The sequence below is a fragment of the Mastomys coucha genome, unplaced genomic scaffold (assembly GCF_008632895.1).
Source record: "Mastomys coucha isolate ucsf_1 unplaced genomic scaffold, UCSF_Mcou_1 pScaffold20, whole genome shotgun sequence".
In the NCBI taxonomy this organism is placed as follows: domain Eukaryota; kingdom Metazoa; phylum Chordata; class Mammalia; order Rodentia; family Muridae; genus Mastomys; species Mastomys coucha.
In genome coordinates, this window is record NW_022196903.1 from 87,945,105 (window position 1) to 87,951,912 (window position 6,808).

The 6,808-nt window shown below is 42.8% G+C and overlaps 1 protein-coding gene across 25 annotated transcripts in view; it reads right to left on the reverse strand.

The window, feature by feature from the left end:
* Positions 1–6,808, reverse strand: part of Magi1 (membrane associated guanylate kinase, WW and PDZ domain containing 1) — a 630,113-nt gene that overhangs the window by 513,482 nt on the left and 109,823 nt on the right. The gene's annotated exons all lie outside the window — the stretch shown is intronic.

Here is a 6,808-nt window from a genome sequence, read left to right on the forward strand (position 1 = left end):
GGGTGCACATCCAAACAAACAACACAGTGAAATACTACTATATAATACAGACAATAATATCCAAAACCCAGGACAAGGACACCACCAAATGCTGAAAGGATGAGAGAAAACAGGAACTCCCACTCATGTGTAGGAATGTATAATGGAAGAGGGTGATCTTTCTTAAGGTAGAATAACTAACTTCATTTTATTCAGAAAAGGAAAAAGAACAGTAGAAAGGGAGGGAAGGAGGGAAGAAAGGAGGGAGAGAGGAAGGGAGAGAGAGAAGGGGGGGAAGAAGAGCCAACACCAGCCCAAAGGGTACAGAACTGGGGTCCTGTAACGTTCTGGCAGAAAGGCCGTGTTCGTAAGGATAACACCGATTGTACAGGAAACAAAGCAACCCAGTAAACACAAACTATCGGCTTTCCTGATCCTGCTCAACTCACTGCATCAGCTTTCCCTCTGCACAAAAGTGAATTAATCTGATTGAATTTGAGTTAGTTTTCACCCCAGGAGATGAAACGCTGACTTCTGATTCTGAAATTATAAATGTATGAGCAACTGGAGTTTCCATTCTTTAACCTCCAAAATGCTTGCATAAGCAAAGGTCCCGGGAGATAACTCACTCTATTCTAGCCTGTGTTCCCCTCTCTCCCAACCCTTCCACTGTAAGAAAAATTTCTGCATATACTCTTGGTCTTCTAGCATTCTTCTACTGCTCTGAATATCAAAGCTCAGTAAATTTTATCCAAGTATCTCAGACATGCAAGCGCCTCGCCTCCTCTCAACAGTTTTCATTTTTGGCCCCCTCTATATATTTCGGATTCACAGAAACTCAGGAACAACAGAAATCTGAGGTGTGACCGAGTCTACTTTATGACCCAATGTCTTAATATGCACATACTTTACTGGGATGACCTAAACTGGACTTACAGAGCACAGAATCAGAGAAGGGGCGGGGGGAACATTTCCAAATAGCTACAATAATTATGGGAGACTCTGTTTCACAAAGAAACTGTATCTGTAGTGGTGTGTGTGTGTGTCTGTGTGTGTCTACAGTATACATGTGCGTGTACATGTAGAGGCCAAGGTTAATGTCAGGCTTCTTCCTCATCGGTTGCCACCTTATTTTCTGAGAGTTCACCAGTTGTCGAAAGTTGCTAGTCAGTGAGCTCTAGGGGTCCTGCTAGTCAGTGAGCTCTAGGGGTCCTGTTGTCTCTGCCCCACCCCTTAGACTGAGGTTACAGACGCCGGTCTCATGCCAGTGAGCTCTTTACCCGCTGAACCATCTCCCCAGCACTGTGATGTTTAATCATTACAAATGTATGAGCAACTGGTGTTTCACCTTGATGGGCCTGAGAAGATCCTTGGAGGTTAGCAAATCATATCTCTGTGTGTGTGTCTGAGGGCATTTCCAGGGAGGAAGGGAGGAAGGGAGGAAGGGAGGAAGGGAGGAAGGGAGGAAGGGAGGAAGGGAGGAAGGTTCACTCCAAATGTAGGTGGCATTATGTGAGTGGGGGACAGAACAGGATGAAATAAAAGGCAAAGAGAGAGTCAATAAAGCAGGTGTGTTCTCCCCAGGCCTGCATACACCCAGGCAAGTGCACATGTACTCTGTCTGCTCTGAGGCAAACAGCCTTTACTATATGCTCCCAGCACTATGATGTACTACCTCATCGCAGGCAGGACATCAACATTCAACAGAAGTACAGGCAGAAAGCTCTGAAGCCACTGACCGAATTAATTCATTCCTCCTTCCTAGAAACTGTTTCTCGGAATCTTGGTCACAGTTGTAGTCAGCTACTTAACATTTCATCTCTTAAGGAAACACAATGAAAAGTGATTTTCATCACATGTATCAGTTCTCCTATCCACAGAATCATCTGTATTTTACTCTTCTAAATAAACACCTCAGATTCAATTTCTATAAGGCCTCTGTAATAGTCATTAAAGGCAGTGAGACTGAAAACACAAGCAGTTCTAAAATCACTTTCTTCTTAAGTGTAAGCAAGTGGAACGCACAGATTGAATCTACAAACTCTGCCAGTCAAACACAAACACAGTATGAATCTCTGACAGTGAAGCATCTTTTGTGTGTGTGTGTGTGTGTGTGGCTTTTCGAGACAGGGTTTCTCTGTATAGCCCTGGCTATCCTGGAACTCACTCTGTAGACCACGCAGGCCTCGACCTCAGAAATCCACTTGCCTCTGCCTACCAAGTGCTGGGATTAAAGGCGTGTGTCACCACTGCCCGGCTGTGAAGCATCTTTTTAAAGTTATGATGCACATGAAAACCTAGTCTCGGTGCTGGAGAGATGGCTCAGCGGTTAAGAGCACTGACTGCTCTTCCAAAGGTCCTGAATTCAAATCCCAGTAACCACATGGTGGCTCACAACCATCCATAATGAGATCTGATGCCCTCTTCTGGTGTGTCTGAAGACAGCTACAGTGTACTTACATATAATAATAAATCATTTAAAAAGAAAAAAGAAAAGAAAGAAAACCTAGTCTCTCTTCCCCTGGATGCAATCACCTCAAGGCACTCCAGACACATAACCTTCATTCTCTCTTGGAACTTAGGAAGTATTTATAAAACAATGTAGCATAATTAAATTTAATCTAATTTTGCCATCTTCAAAGAGAGTCTTAATATTTATTCAATTACACATTTCAGAAAAAAATAAAAATTAAGATTAAATTGATATATCTCCTGTGGGTTTTAATTTATAATCACATTTATATTTAGTAAGTACACAATAGAGTGGGCTACAATCTTATAGCCGTAATTGGCTTCACTTCCAAACTGAGAGATCATCACAATTACCCAGGAAACTAAAAAATGATTTTGACTTGCCATTTCAAGCCACTGAAGAATTAGTTAATTCTGAGTATCTTGTGGGAGGAACTCCCTCACATACACCATGAGAATGTGGCAACCTTTTATCAAAAAGCCTTAGTCAAAGAAGTTAATTCTCTAGTACCGGTCCACATTTCAGCTCTGACTTACAACTGTCTGTAAAACTTTGTTACCAGGTGGGCTTGGTGGCAATACTCAGGAGGGTGAGGCAGGAGGATAGCAGGTTCAAGGCTCACCTGGGCTACGTGTAAGCTCAGGGCCAGCCTGTAAAATGTACTGAGCCCCTGTCTTAAAATGAAAAGTAATAAGGGGACTGGAGAAAAAGTTCAATACAAGAGTACTTGTCCTGCACACACAAGGTACTAGTTTCTATTCCCCAGGGCAGAATCCCCCATCCCAATTCTAAAAACACCTTTGTTATCATACTGGAACTACCTCCAAGTTACCCAAAGAGCAGCAGACGAGGTCAAGTTCACAGAAGAGCATCAAGGAAGAAGGCTGAAGCCTGAGTTTCTGGGCTGAAGTGTCTCTCCCTATAAAGTCATGTCCATTTGGAGCTTTAGCTCACCTTAGTTAGAAACATGTAGACAAAATTAGCTAAGGAGTGCCAGATCACACTAGATTAGAGCAAGCATGTAGTTTTTAAAAGAGGAGGCACTTGGACATACATACATGCAAATACACGTGTTCCTGTACGCCCATGCACGTACGTGCGCGCACATGCGCAACCACACACACAATATCTCCAAAAGGAATATGAAATGGAACAGAAGTCTGTGCTCAAGCCTGTGCTTGCTAAACACCACAGACAGCGCACTAGGCAACAAGCATGTTTGCCTTACAGATAAGGGACTAAACACGACAAATACATATCCATCTTTTAAGGAACTGACTTCAGCAAAAATGAAAGAGAAGGTGTGTGTGTGTGCGGGCGCACATGTGCACTTGTGCACATGTGTGCACAAGCGTACACATATGTATGCAGCCCATAGGTCAACCTTGGGTCAACCTTGAATATTGTTCCCTGGGAACTGTCTGTCCACCTTGCTGTTTCACTGAGCCTGGAACTCACAAGTCTGGCCTAGGATGGCAGGCCAGTCCTGAGGATCCACTTGCCTCTACCACCCACCCCATCCTCCATCCCAACTATCACATTCAGCTTTTCTCCTGAATATGAGAGATGAAATTCAGATCCAGGCATTTTACTGGATAAACTACCCACCCACATCCTGAAATACGTTTTTAAAAAATAACTTTAAGTATAAGGACAAATACCAAGGAGACGTGGTATGTAGGAACACAGTAGATGAGGCTGGCCAGTCATGTACAGACTGCGCAAGATGGAAAGGCACCTAACCATACAACATGGGACTATACAGTTATCTCCCTAGGCACACTGTGACTCCCAAGAGTGCTATATTCTCATCATCACATGGAAGCAACCCCAACTAGTATCAGCTCTTTATGACAACAGAGAGCCAGGACCTAATCCTGAAAGCATCGAGGAATCTACATTTGATATTGAGAAGTAATTGAAGAAGTTTTAAGAATTAGACTCAGCTGCCTGCGTGAGCAGAAACAGTCATTTTCCTAACACTATTTCATCATTATGTGATAACTGTGATAATTCAAAGAGACATATGAATAATTAAAGCTAAGCCCATCTGTAAAAAATTCTACTTTGGCTCTTTAACAACTTACGTGCATTTAAATGTTAGATGAAAACGCTCATTTTCCCATCTTTGCAGCTTTAAAAGAGTTACATAATTTTGTAATCAAGTATTCTTTCATTGGTCCAAAGTTGAATTACAAGCACCAATCAAATCTTCCCATATACCAATTTTTTGCCTTCAATATACTGAAATGCCCGGTCAGTATAGTACAAAGACACACACACACACACACACACACACACACACACACAATGCAGGGCACTGCAAACGGGGAACGTATGCCTATAACAGATACCACAAGTAGCTGCTCCAAATATTTTAGCATGAGATAGGGAAGAAAGGGCTGGAGAAATGGCCCAGCAGACAAAAGAGATTTTTAAAAGGTGCTGATCCCACACGATAAGTAAAATACATAAAAGCTGGGTGGGCTTGGGGCCCACCTGTAATTCCAATTTGAGGGAGGCATAGACAGTGAATCCCAGAACAAAGAAGCCAACCTAGCTAGCAGAAACCATTGAGCTCTTGGTTCAGTGAGAGACACTGCCTCAGGATTATATAGTGGATCAAGACACACTGTATACATATGAAGCTGTCAAAGAACAAGTTTTTAAAATTCTAAAAAGTTAAATATATATATAATTAATCAAATTAAATATATATTAAAGAATGTTCAAAGAAGACATCCAGGTCAACTTCTGATCTACACCCCCATACCACCCACACATACATGGGGAAAAGGGATGGATGGATGGATGGATGGATGGATGGATGGATGGATGGATGGATGATGGATGGAGACAGACAGACAGACAGACAGACAGACAGACGTTTCTATACAGCAAGGATAAGGGGCAATCAAGATGCTCTACAGCAGAATGGCACAGTGGGGCCATCTACATCTAAAAGTTATCCAGGGACAGGACAAATGCAAAGAAAACTTAATGACATAGATGAATGAAAATATCACAGTAAAATGAATTGTTTGAGGAATTTTTTTTTTAAGTAATTAAAAAGAAACATATCAATGTCAGTCACAGTTTGCTTAGGATATCCCAACAGCACTTCCAGAGTGGTTTCTGTTTTGGGGATTTTGTTTGTTTGTTTTGTTTTATTTTTGTTTTTGTTTTGTTTTTCAAGACAGGGTTTCTCTGTGTAGCCCTGGCTGTCCTGGAACTCACTCTGTAGACCAGACTGGCCTCAAACTCAGAAATCCGCCTGCCTCTGCCTCCCAAGTGCTGGGATTAAAGGCGTGCGCCAACACTGCCCTGCTCAGCGTGGTTTCTAATTACAACCCTGTCTCAGGGTATCCATTTAGAAACCCCACCTCCTATAGACCCCAACTTCAGCCTCCTCATAGAACACATGGGAAAAAAATGAAGAACCTCACAAGGCAACTGTTTGTTTGTTTGTTAATAGGTGCAAAAAACGAACAAGGGCACTGGAGATGGCTTGTGGGAAAGAGCACTCAGCATGAAAGCACAAGGACCAGGCTGCTGTAGACTCTCAGCGCTCACATGAAAGCCAGCAGGGTGGCGTCCACCTGTCATGCCGGCACTGGGAATCCCTAGATCTCATGGCCAGCCAGTTCAATTAGTATGTAAGTTCTGTGTTCTGTGAGAAAACATCTCAAAAAACAGAGTGGAGATCAATAGATGAAGCCTAATCTTAGTTGGCATGGACACTCTTATTTGCTGTGCACTTACTTTCTCTGGGTGGCTCAACAAGTCCTATTAAGTTCACAGTGGGATGTGCAGCCCCAGACCCATGTCTAACCTCACCTCCCTCCACATTTCTCACCCAGCAACAGAGGTTGTTTATCTCATCAGGATTGGCAGAAGTGAAGTCATCGCTCATGGCGCAGCTTGGCGCAGCTTGCCAGGTTGAGCGCTGGCCCAGCATGCACCAAGGCCTCAGTTCAACCTTCAGCACTGCATACACCAGGTGTGATGCATACACCTGTAATCCTAGCATTCGGGCAGCAGGATCAAAAGTTCAAGGTCCTCAACTTGCAGTGAGTTAGAGGCCAGCCTGGGTTATGTGAGATTGCTTCCAAAGTGAGTGAGTGAATGAATATTGAAAGGAAAAGGGAACTCAGATGCATGATTAAGCCCCTTGAGATTTCTATTTCCTCACCCACAGAGTCATCCTTGACACTTCCTTTAGAATATAATTCCATAATAATAAAAGGCGTCAGTACAGGTGGTATTTCTACATTATTTTTGGTAGCACTTAAGAAGGTAGTGTAAAGGTCAAACTCAATGACAATAAAAGGCATCTTGTCCAAACTTAGCAAAAAA